General features: G+C 39.5%; 1 pseudogene; it reads right to left on the bottom strand.

The window, feature by feature from the left end:
• Positions 1–237: 237 nt before the first annotated feature.
• LOC104446411 lies at positions 238–12,049 on the bottom strand (annotated as a pseudogene).
• Positions 12,050–13,447: the final 1,398 nt, after the last annotated feature.

Raw genomic sequence — 13,447 nt, 5'->3', positions numbered from 1 at the left:
ACTACATTAGCAATGTTTAATCTAGTACACACCACAAACATACGTTAAACTGAAGAAATTTCTAAACTTCAAAAGTGTGTATCCCTCTCAATCATTAAAGGAAAACGATTTCAAGATGGGGAAGCCATTTTCCCAATCTAAGAGAGTTGTTTTCAGCTCATGGAAAATGCTTTTTGCCTATTGATTATTTTGTCATCCAAAAAGTGGAAAATCCAAAGATAATATTGTGCAAGTGGCTTTTATCAAACAAATTGAACCTTAGTTTTAGGCAGAAGTTTAACCTACATGTTGGTGAGACTGTTAGAATATTAAACTATTGAACCACATCTTCATGATCATGTGGCTCAATGCTGCCTCGGCAAAGCATATTCCTCTTCTCTTATTGAAATTCTTATTATTTTTCTCAGGTTACTCACTTACATAAAAACAATTCCAATGGCAATGAGGTGTCTGCTCATAGCTAATCATAAAAATAATTGCTTGCCAAATCCTAGAGTGGAACTCAGAAGCTCCGTTCATTTAGCAGATTATTGATCATGTGTTGGATGTGCCCATCTTGCAACTGATATCGTTGATGCAATCGTAGGACCCCCACATTTTCTCTTAGTCTGCCTTGACACCGTTCCCTTTGATGCTGTCACTGCCTGGTTTAGCTAATTAGGTGTGCTATGCTGCTGAAACTTTGTGACCTCTTGGAGTACTCCCTTATGAGCTTGGAGAAGAATGAATTTTCTCTTTCCAGTAATCTTGTGGGTGTGTCAAATTCTGCTATTCTTCCTGTTCGATCAAAAAAATTGAAAGGAGCTATTCAGTATCAATCCTAACATAGCAATGTTTAGCCAAGAGAGAATGAGTGTTCATCATGGAAAAAGACTTTATTCCCTACCATCACTAAGAACCAAGACAAGGTCGCTATTTATGACAGTGTGGATTCTGTGAGCTATTGTCACCACTGTGCGGTTGTTGAATTCTTGACTAATGACATTTTGGATAACGCCATCAGTAGCAGAATCAACTGATGCGGTTGCTTCATCGAGTACAAGTACACTACTGTTCTTCAGCAAGGCTCTACCAAGACAGAACAACTGCCTTTGGCCCACACTCCAGTTTTCTCCGTTCTCCACAACTGTTAGGAAAAATAAGATTAGTAAATTTATTTTCACAAAACTTGCAACTTTGTATGACGGACATGGTTAATGGATCAAACCCGTGGAATTTAGCTTTTCTTCCTTTCCTCTGACAATATCACCAAGTTGACATTTCTCTAGAGCCTGTAAGATCAGAAATTCCGTCATCATGATATTCAAAGCAGATCCAATCCAAGGGAATGCACGACTTTGTGTTTATAGATTGTCTCAGAGAGAAAATTTGTGGGTTAGTAAGACATGATGAAGTTGCTTGTAATTCCCTGTACTTGGTTGTGGCAAAATCTATTTACTTTTCAAATTGGGTCAACGATATTAATCTGGTAGAATGTGTCTGTGTGAGCATACACATGTGCTTTTTCTATCACTTGGACTCGTATGATGATATGTTCTCATGCTGAATAATCTTTATATCCGAATTCTTTTTTTACTTAAAGTCATCAGTGAGACAAAGCTTTGGGGGAAAGAAGTTATACCTCCCATACTTCTCTATCAGAGTGTTGCTCCAATGGGTCAAGGTTCCCCCTTACCGTTCCTTCAAACATTGTAGGGTCCTGTGGAATGATGCTGAGTCTTGATCTAAGGTCATGAAGGCCTATTTTGGTTATGTCAATACCGTCAATTATAATGGTTCCTTCTCTGGGCTCAACTATCCTAAAGATGGCCTGTATTAGAGTTGATTTTCCACTCCCAGTCCTTCCTACTACACCAATTTTTCTTTTGCCAGGAAATGTACAGGTGATGTTTTTGAGGACAGATGGGAGATGTTCAGCATATCGGATCTGCAAGAGTAAATGTGTCGGTGAGTCTAATACATCTCATAGGCATTCCTGAGAATGAGAGTGAGATTGATAGCAATTGTAGAGAACTTCTCCATTGGTCATGCAGAATATTCCAAAAAAATGTTCAGATATGGGAAGTCAGAATTTGATATTTAGCTTACATGCAAGTTTCTGAAGCAGATCATTCCCATTTCTGGCCAGTTGCTTGGAGGTCTGCTGTCTTCTATTAAAGGAGCTGCTTCACTTGCTAAATTTGAGTACTGAAGTATTCTCTCGAATGAGATCATTTTGTTCTCGGCATTGCATATATTCCATATAACAGAAGCTTGAAGTACATTTAAGTTAATTCCATATGTTACAGCCAACCCTGCTATGCCTGCGAAACAAAATTTATTATCTTTCAAGTGTTTCCTGTATATATCCTGTTCTAATATGTCCTTCATACTAGACCGTGCTTGAATTGGTACAGAGGATATTATACTGTCCGACTATTATTCAGTTTGAGATTTAATTGTTATTTACTGTTGATTCTAGCAGATGTCTGATATTATTTGAATAAAAACGAAACGTCCGTGATATGCATAGTACATACTATTTATAATCTTGCTGCAGGGACATATTCTGAGAATATTTGCATGACTTACTTGGATTAATAATTCCTTCTGGGAGGGATACCAGCAAAACCAATGAAAAGGCAAAGACAAAGTTAGACAAAAGATTTAGGCGAAACGAAAGCCATTCCATTGCCGAGACATTATGAAACGATGGCCTTGTGTGGTTGTCTAAAAGCTCTAGATTTCCATCACTGAATCGATCTTCTTGGTTAAAAGCACGAATTGTAGCTGCTCCCACTAGTGATTCTGCAAAGTGGTGTAGAATTGGAGCTCGTTGAATCCCTGATAAGCGGGCTAGTTCTCTGGCCGTTGGAATGTAGTATTGCTGGAATGATGAAAACAGAATTTTTTAGTAAATTATAAAGTAGGGCCGTGACCAACACCATTTCCCGTAGGAAATTATGAAAACTAGTGTTTGGAAGGCTAATTTTAAATGGACTATATTATTGCCAGTATGCTTGACATGCTTGCAGCAACCTGTCCTAGGAAGAATTGTGCGACTATTATCAGGAATGGAGTTACCTGGTACCATATACAGATTGCAGTCACAGGGATGAAGATCACAAATACTTCCCATGCTACCTGCGACATCACTCCCATTGTTCCTAGAAGCTGTATTATGGAGAAAGCGCACCAACCTATTCTCATTGGCATTTCCAAGTCTAGCACACTCTGATCAGTAGATGCCTGCGTACAATATGGTTCAATGTCAGAACACCAACATCAGCCTATGTGCCTGCTAAGTTATCAGGCATAGATATTCGCATGTGTAGAATCTATGATAAGATGGCATGTTAGAAAGGCGTTACTATTTAGTTGCAGTTGTGGGAAGTTATTCAGCAATGGAAAATATTCCAATTCAACGTAATCCAGGATCGAAATGATTTTAATCAGTCCTTTAGTTGTTTCTGTAGAGTTGTTGTTGTACTGTGAAATGTTTAAGAATTTGTCGTGAATGTTTGATAGGGTTCATGTAGAACCCTCAGTCAAGGAGTGGACACTACCTAACCTTTTCAAAGATATGGTACAGATGCCCCAAAAAAAAAAAAAAAAAAAAATAGAGCAAATTTTATGAAAATCAGGTTTCATTTGTTCACATTTCTGTTGAGACAGGCAATACTATTTCATTCTGAGTACAGGTGTAAGTTAATCTTTGACAGTGGCAGATGAGCAAATACGTGTTCTTGACCGACATTTTAATTGCTCAAGTCTGATATTGTGGTTGTGGCGCTTTCTTGCTAACTTAATTCATTCATAATCACAACTTCACAAATTATTGTTAATTTTCTTTTTCTTATTTTGCTCGTGTTTTTATTTTTTTATTATTTTTTTTTATAACTTCTTTTTCTTATTTTGCTCGTGTTTTTTTTTTTTTTTTTTTTTTTTTTTTTTTTTTTTTTTTTATAACTTCCTTTAGGATGAAAGACAATTGAATGGGTCCCAAATTTTCAAAAACGACCAAAGTTCTTAAATGCTTACTTAAAAACAATGGGGCTCTTTCCTCCTAGAAAAGGCACGCGCATGGCCAGTTGAAGAAAAAGTTCTTACGTAATAGATGAATAAAAACGTGTCTAAAAATTTAACATTATTTTTTTATGGATTCAAAATTTTGGAAAATCAAAATAATTAGATTGTTACACAATATTGAATTTTAATTTGAAGGCAAGAGATTCAAGAGAATCTCTCTCTTTGCTATGCAAGGGTCATTAAAAGTTCATTGAGCAACAATAAAGAAATTAGAGATGAGCAACTGGACTGATTCAATTCGAAAATCAAAATAAACCGACCTTCCCCCGATTGGTTCCTAATCATAAACATTACTTTAAAGTAGAATTTTCATATATTCCTTTACATCATTGATTTTATTTTGTTGATAATCTTGTATAATACTAGTTTTTGATAAAATGACAAGGCTCTATAGGCGCCATTGATGACACCCATATTCATACTTTCGCAGTACTTGTCTGAACCTACACATAATGAGCTTGCAAACGATACATTGACTGAGGAGGGAAACCAAATAAATATGCTTAGGAAAACAACTGCTAATAAAATGGCAAGGGATAATAATATGCCGGAAATTCCATGAAATTGTATCTTTAACTTTTGTAATGTATTAGTATTATTTCGACTATTATTTTGTATTTGTATTTGAGGATTTCCTATGTTGTTTTAGTATTATTTCGATTATTATTTTGTATTTGAGGATTTCCTATGTTGTTATCTAATCAATTTATATTCCTAGAAATAGAAATTTTGTTCTATTATCAAACAGATTTTTGTTTCAGAAATAGAAATTTTGAGTCATTATCAAACGGGTTTCTTTGCTCAGAAACTTGTCCGGAGAATAGAAATTAAGAAATTGATTTCTGGCCAAAAATCAATTTCTGTTTCAGAAATTTTGTCATGCGCAGCCTTATATACTTGGTATATCTGCTTCTCAAGAAACTGAAAGGATGATGGAAAAAAGGTAATAATCATGCTTGCTATCACTTTTGATGTTTATGTATGAAGACAAACTTAAAATGCAGGTGCAGTATGTTGCTCACCCGGTTTAAGATCCTTCCAGTTGGGGTTGAGTCAAAAAATGCCATCGGAGCCCGCATAACACTGTAAAGCATTTTCATGAATAGTGTCTCTGCTGTCCATAATCCTGTTATCGCAACAAGCATTGTTCGAAGAAGTACGCAGAGTGAACTTCCAACAGCAAGCAGTATGTAAACAAGAAGGATTATATCCATTTTATACAATGGTTCAGTATCACTATTTGGAGGACAAACCCATGCCATCCAATAATTACTTGCTACTTGGAGTATCTGAAATGAGGACTGAGCAATCAGAATTATCGGGACTAGTGCTCCGCCCTTCACTGTTGTTATGTAGGACCAGTAAACTTCTTTTCCGATGCTTCCTTTTTCTCGTTCTTCATCTTGCACCAGTCTCCCTTCCTTCTCTGATATCTCCAAGGATAGATCATGCTTAGAGTCATGCTTTCTAGGTGGAAGTTCAGCTGTAGAATTGAAGTCATTGTTGAATTCGCCATCAGCTGTTAGTTCTTGAGTTGTTCTGCTTGAATTTTCAACTGTGAGTATTGACTCGAGGGCTTCACTATGAGCCCCCACCAACAATTCAAATCCTATGTTTTGTTTTAAAAGATCTTCAAATTTACCAGCCTGTGCTATTCTTCCATCTCGCATCACCTGTTGATGTCAGATCCATAGTGGCATAGTCAACATATGAGCTTAGACATCCTTAACTGAAGCCAAATGTCATACCATGATCTCTAGACTTTCAGATTCTCAAGGGTTAGTTAATTGTCAAAATCTTGCTTCTTAATGTCTGTCTATTTTAATTAAATATCAGTTATTTCTGAACATTCACTGTGGTCAAATGGAGAATCATATTTTTTTTGAAGTTTACATACCAGAATGAGGTCTGCTGCTGGAAGAAATTCAACTTGGTGAGTCACATAGAGTATTGTCTTGTCTTTGAGCATTCCCATCAGGCAATCCTACAGGGAATAAACTCAGAATGTAAATTTTTGTGGTAAAGGATGTGAGACATCGTACTAATATCTTACTTTGACATCCATCATTGGATTGCTACTCTTGCAAGAGAGTGGAAAAACTTACTGCAAAGAGTTGTGCGCCTGTATGAGCATCCACTGCACTGAAAGGGTCATCAAGCAGATATACATCAGCATCTTGGTAAACTGCACGTGCAATTTGTATCCTTTGCTTTTGCCCTCCGCTCATGTTGATGCCTCTTTCTCCAATCTCCGTGAGATCGCCCGCTGAGAACAGCTCAAAATCCTTAATCAAAGCACATGACTTGACTGTTTGGTCATACTTGTTGGGATCATATGAATTTCCAAACAGAATGTTATCTCTTATATTCCCTGTCAGTATCCAAGGAGACTGTGGAACATAGGCTTTTGTACCACTGATTTTCACTCGGCCAGAGAGCTTCTCTATTTCTCCTAGGACGCATGACAGAAGGCTCGACTTCCCTGATCCCACTGTTCCACAGATCGCCACTTTCATTCCCCTCTTAACTTTCAACTCAATATCACTCAGAGTTGGAGGACTCGAGTCTGGATTCCAGCTGAATGTTGCATTGATAATCTCTACGTCAAACTGTGCCTGATTCTTTGGAATATATTCAATTGCATCCTGCTGAATTTCATCCTCTTGCAGGTAAGAAGCAACTCTGTCCGCTGACACTTTACCCTGTGCAATTACATTGAGCAAGTCTGGTAGACCAAATATGGGATCTTGTAACATTTGGAAAGTGGCCAGGGCTGCTAAGACTCTTCCAGCAGTAAGCTGAATGCCCATTAGCATACATGCGCCAAAAGTCATGATGGAGATGAATGTCGGTGAACCCCAGAAGATGAAACCTGATAGTGCTCCCAGTCGTAGCGACTTCCATAACCACTTGTACTCTATTTTCCTCAAGCTCTCTAATTTGTTGAGGAACTGATTGTCCCAAGCTTGAAGTTTTATGGTTTTCATGTTTCAAGAATCTCTGATGTGGATTTCATCCTGCTATCTTTAGCTTCCATGATCTTGGACTGGTATTTTTTCTGAGTTCTCGTTAGAGGTATGTTGCAAGCCATAACAGTCATTGTTGCCGCTAGTGCAGCAACAGACCCTGAACCTAAATTGGTATGCAAAATGTAGGTGGCTAATGAGATTTGTACGGGTAGCATCCATATAATGTTTAAGTACCAGATAAAATCTGTGGCTCTCTGGATATCCACGCTCATATAGTTGATGATCTCTCCACTGGTGTGACTTTGGCGAGATTGGCTTGACAGAACTAGTCCCTTCTTGTATATATGTGATATCAGAGCAGCTCTAAGCCGAAGGCCTAGCTGGCGTGCTCCAAAAATCCACTGTCTCTGTGCTATAGTCTCAACCATTTTGGCACCTAGAAAAGCTAATGCTAGAAGATAGCCACTCTCCAAGCTTCTGCTTTTCTTGTCAGTAAGGAAATTGACGAAGTCATCTATGAGGTATGGGCCAACATACGATGCTCCAGCACTTACAACCGCAAAAAGTGCATTGATCAGTGCCTTCTTTCTGATGAAAATGAAGATTGCCTTGTAGATGGATGGATTTATGGTTCCATCTTTATCCTTGACTTGCTTTAGGCAGTCACTAAAAGAAAGAGAAAGAAATGCTGCAGAGTCCTTGATGTCTACATCGGGCACATCATTTTGGTCGAGCGTCTTCTTAATCCCCACAGTGAATAATGGGTTTAGCCAAGAGAAGGTAACAAGTTGTAAGAGGGTAGCTTTCCCATATGGAGATTCCCTTTTGGATTCTGAATGTTTCTTGACATTTTCAGAAAGAAGCGGTTCCGTGATGCCATTGGCGTACGAGAAGGCAATGCCTGTCTTCCCCCAGATGGAAATGCTGAACAGTCCAGTGGAGGCGAGCAGACACATGAAGTCTGCGAAATCTCGTGTCCTTAAGCGGCTGTGGTACTTATTTATATAGTTGATGTCAAGAGCTGTGCAAAAAGCAGACAAGAGGAAGTTGCACATCCACCATGCCCTTAGAATCCATGGGAATTTCATGTTCTTCTCTCTCGGTATCTTGTACAGTACTATGAGCGTAACTGCCCAGGATACTACTTGCATGATCTCTGATGAAAATGCTTGAGTTTTAGAGCGACATATGGCATTGTTGCCATTTACCAACGTCAATAGCATTAAGAGATGTGTCCCCAGTACTATGGCTGTGCAGACAACGGTGGATTTGTATATTATGCTGGATCTGTTGCCAATTAGGTGTCTGTCCGTTGCCTGATCCGCGGCATTGCTCTTCCTTCCCAGAAAGCGCAATAATTTCCCCAAGGAAACTAGTAACAGGATTCCAAGAAAGCCGAGTTGAAAATTGACGCTGACTTGCTCCCTCAGGCAAAGTGAGTTCATCTCCGGCCAAGCTTTCCATAGTCCCTGAAGAATCTGCGACTCTGTTTTGCAATGAAACACAGGTTCAAGCTCACATTCAGGTGAGAACTTCACTGGCATGCATGACTCTGCTAAATTAGCAAATAGAAGAGCTCGTTGTTTCATCTAAAATGGAACTGGTTCTGGTTGTTCCGCAATGATTATGTTCTAGCTTCTAAGGACTAATTGACAGCCCTATGCTGCAGTAAGGATTTGCATGCGTAATAGTAGTTAGTGTTTTCCAAAGACACGGAACAATAATTTTCCCGATTTTGCCTTTTGCCGCATCTTTGCAGTTGTAAAACAATACAAACATAAAGAAAAGAGCTGTTGTGTTAGTCGCTGTATCTTTGGTTTCCTTCCATGGCAGGTTTGTCTCCAGGAAGCACTTGAATTGAGATTATACACTGCAGATGTATGCATCATTCATCAGCATAAATCAACATCGCTTTCTCGCCCTTTCTTTCAATTCTTTTCCATTTGTTTGGGCATTGCTCTGATATATACACGTACATATGTTGAAAAGAACCAGTTACATCTGCAGACAGGCATGGCTACACAAGAACATGCCTAATGACCTTCCCAACATTCACTGTCCTAGAGACATGACCGACCCATCATCAAACTCGACCGACCGGGAAAATAAAACTTCGAGGGCCGGAGACTTACCGTGAGACCCAGGTTTGATCCCTAGGACAACCATCCAGACTCGCGCGCTTAAGAAAACTGCCGAGTGACCGAACAAAGAAAAGCAGAGAGAGAGAACAGAAAAATATTGAATCCGCCTCAATATAATCCACTTCCAAGACAAATAATGTACGTTCGTTCGTGTTATTCCTCGAACCGACTCTGCTTTTGTTGCCTACTGAATGAAATTTGAGCTGGCCTGTGCTGCGCAGTTGTCTTGTGGTGTAGAATCTGATCCTAAATCTACTGCAACCGCTTTGCAAACTCTCTGGTCTTTATCACTCTATCTAAATTCGAATGTTTCGAAGATAGCATGACCCTTCGTATACCGCTAACGTTAGTTTTAAAGTGCAATCCACCGTATCCAAAATTTTCTCAGCAGCTCCCTGAATGTTCACCTTAGGCCTTGTGGCGCAGTGCCGTAGAAGATATAAGTGAGGTTCCTAAGTGACTATTGTAACCCAAAAATGGGGTTTTATCCCTTAAAAAGAAAAGAAAAAAAAAAAAGCACTTTAAGTCCAATTTCAATTATGCATCGGACCCCTTTTTTGGTCTAAAAAAAGTTCATCAACTTTAACTTTAATCTCAAATCTACCTACACATCCAAAAATCATTGTAATTTGTTCTAGATTATCAATATTGAAAGGTCGATGTTATTTCATATGAAGTTGATGGTGCGGAGAACATGCGGATTCGAATAATGAACCTTTTAATTGGCCATGATATCGATAATTTGAAGAAATTAGTGGGAAATTTTGGACGCGTGGATAGACTTGGGATTAATTTGAAAATTTTGGTTTTTTAGATAAAACAAAATTCTGGGCACAATTGAAATAAGATTTAATTTTTTTTAAAGAAAATTATCGCTCCCAAAAATAGGTGGTCCACGTTAGTCCAAATCTTGGTCTTGGCCAAATTTGGAATTATTCAATCATTCCACTCACGTGGATTAAAACATTGATGAAGTTTAGAATATGTATGGTTGCAGCTCAAAGCACGGATTATAAATTTGCATCAACAGGTGCAAATGAACCGATCAGGATCTCAACTGACTTAAATCTGACATGGGAATCATGGAAATTAACGATTGAGAATTATTGATTCACATGTATCCAAAGCATGTGATAATTTTATCGAAGCATGCGAATGGTAGCATGATTTAGCAAAATAAAACTTCCCTAGCCAAAAAATAAAAAATAAAAGCACTTTAAAGCAAGGTAAAATTACAAAGCTTTCCCAAATTGATGTTGTGATTACGTCCAAATTGGATTGATAGCTTGGAAATTTCAGACTAATGGAGGATCAATTTGGCTTTTACTTTTTTAACAATACAAAGAATGATAACTCGTAATATATTTAAAGTTTAATTTCTAAAAACCTAGCGATCAATGTCGTTTTTACGCATACGGCAGGGATTGAGACGTTAACAACCAAATAGAGGATCGCCGTCTGAAAAGTCCCAATCATTCAGACACTCTAAAGCGACATCAGGGATGTTCTAGGGGTGGCTCTTGGCTGTTTGAGAGCGGCAATCTCCGGCGCTAGGGACACGAGATTTCATATTAGGTGTTGTCGGACTCGCCGCGCACCGGCCAATCAAAGTTAAAGACGACCGTCAGATGGTCAAATTTGCTTTTCTTGCGAAACAATCACATTTTGGTGTCCAAGTCATGGACACGTCAGCATTCTATAAGTCCATTCAACATCAACACGTGTCACTTTGGCCCATCCGTCAGAAATTGTCTCCCTATTCATTTAATTTTTTTGCCTTTTTTTTTTTTTACTTCTTCTTCTTCCTCGTTTCCACCGGAGATTACAACGCCTCAACTCAGACTCACTATCAACTTAATCCCCGAATCTCCTTCCTCCACCACCACCTCATCGTCGTCTAGGTCCTTCGTCGTCAAGCTGGAGCTTCACTGGCGAACTTGAGCCTCATATTTTGGATCTAAGGTCGAGTGAGCCCTAGATTTGTGATCTAGAGCTCAGCTCGACCAGGGTCGGCATAGGCAGCAGACGAGGCGAATGACGGTGGCATGCTTCATCGATGCGGCAGAGGGCCTCGTGCTCCTGGCCGACGCGGGCACCAACGTGGAGGGTACGAGAGGTTTTGGACAGGAGGTGGCAGTGTAGGAGGTTGGAGAAGAAGCGGGCGAAGATGGAGGCAACGTGTGGGGCGGCGGGGTCTTGGAAGTGAGAGACCATTTTGGAAAAAAGAGAGAATGCAGAAGAGAGAGGAGAGAGAGTGAAAGGAGGAAGAAGAAGAAGGAAAAAGAATAAAAACATTAAGTGAAGAGAGGAAGGATGCTAGGGTTTCTGACAGGTGAGCTCAAAGTGATGCGTGTCAGACGTTGAATGGATTTATGTAATGTTAACGTGTCTATCAAAGGAAAAGAGAACTATGTATGCAGACACAACACATGAAGGTACGTATTCCATGAGTATCCTCTGCTCCGCACGGCGTCTCGACTTGTGTCTCGATCGGTTCTCGACCGTTCGATGCGTACGAAAACGAGGGAAGCATCGAAACGATTGGGTTATGTCCTGACACACGTGAGAACACCGAGGGAGATGGAGGATCTCCAGATGCGACCCGAGGGGACGTGCATGAATCGATATGAACGTGTTTTGCTTACTTGCTTCAGTTGCTCTGCTCATGCTGTGGCTCAACACGTCTGCCGACACCATCCTTCCTTCCTTCCTTCCAAATGAGCTTCCTGCTGTTTCTCCCTCACGTTCTTCTCTCCAGTGCAACCAAGTTTTTGCAGATTATGAGCCTGGGAGAGCTCCCTGGTTTAGCTAGCCTGGAAAACCATGCCAGCTACCATGTGGGAACCGTGACAAAGTTGAGACTATGAAGAGAGAGAGAGAGAGAGAGAGAGGACGTCTTCCTGTGATGCACATTCATTTGATATAGAGGACGTCCCATTTGGTACTTTTTGTCTTGTTTCCTGGTGACTGTGGAGATGCTATGCGGGCTCGTCACAAAGAAAGTGAAAGGGCTTTAATAGTATAATGATTATTGGGCAATTACAAGGATAATGATATATTATAAGCCATAAATTTTCTAAAAAATTAGATCCCACAATAATTTATAATTATTTATATTTAGTTTTTTATAGTTTAGAATATACCATCATTCTAACAATAGATTAAAGACCGTCATTTAATCATTTCTCAAAATGAAATGATGTCTTAGTCCCTTATCACTCTTATAATATCAACTCTAGACCATAAGATTGACTTTAATTATTGAAAGACTGAAGCTTGTGTTACGTATCTAGATCAACTAGAACACGATGTAGATTCAATTTTCTATGTCGTTATCGAGAGTGTAAGAGATTTCATACTCCATATGCTTTAGCTTGCATTTGTACATAGTCTATAAGATTAGCATTCTTGAGAAGAGGATTTACTTATTTAAGGTGAGCTTCATCTTATGGAGAATTGCCAAAATGAGAGGGCTTAATTGAAAGAAGAAATCATTGAGATTTGCTTCAATGGCCACTCTTTTCACATGAGAAGAGGGAAGTGGGGATTTAAGAGGGGTTGGGGTAGGGGCAATTAAGTTCAAGTGTAAGTTTTTTTTTTTTTTTGGGTAAAAGGTAAGAATATATAGCTTGAACCAAAGATTACAAAAGATCCGACACCATAAAACTTGTACTCAATAAGACAACAGTCAGAGCGAGTGGAAGAGAGCCAAATGCAAAAGAGGACCGCAAGAGCGGGCCTAAGGAAGCAGAAACAACCAAAATAATGGCAAAAGGAACATGAAAGCAGCGGGAGGCCACAGAAGGCCAGATGAACCACAATCTACGCTCGCATCCACCAACGACAAAAGTGAAGAGCCATCAAGGAAGCACCTATGCGAAGGAAGAGTGTCCAGACAGCAAACGCCAAGCTAGGGCTCTGTCGAAGTAGAAGATTCCCTAGCTAAAAAAATGATCGGATCAATACCCCAGCTACGCTGCAATCTTCGGTTTCTATAAGTATCATCCACACTCCTGAAAGTGGTGGCTTTGTCTTTGACGACCTTGATGAGTTGATTCTTCACCGCTGGAATGGATAAGTGTTATTCTCTAAAGAGGATGCTATTCCTATGTTACCAAATGAAATAACAAACAGCCCAAAAGAGAAGCGAGCAATGCACTTGTAGAAGTCTTTGCCTGCAAGGAAGGAGACGGCCTAGTTGAGGTTCTCGACCCACAAACTATTCCGCCACTGCAGATTGCATTTGGAGGCCCAAAAGAAGGCGATGCT

Source organism: Eucalyptus grandis, chromosome 5, assembly GCF_016545825.1.
Source record: "Eucalyptus grandis isolate ANBG69807.140 chromosome 5, ASM1654582v1, whole genome shotgun sequence".
NCBI classification, from domain to species: domain Eukaryota; kingdom Viridiplantae; phylum Streptophyta; class Magnoliopsida; order Myrtales; family Myrtaceae; genus Eucalyptus; species Eucalyptus grandis.
This window is presented reverse-complemented; position numbering and strand designations above follow the sequence as displayed.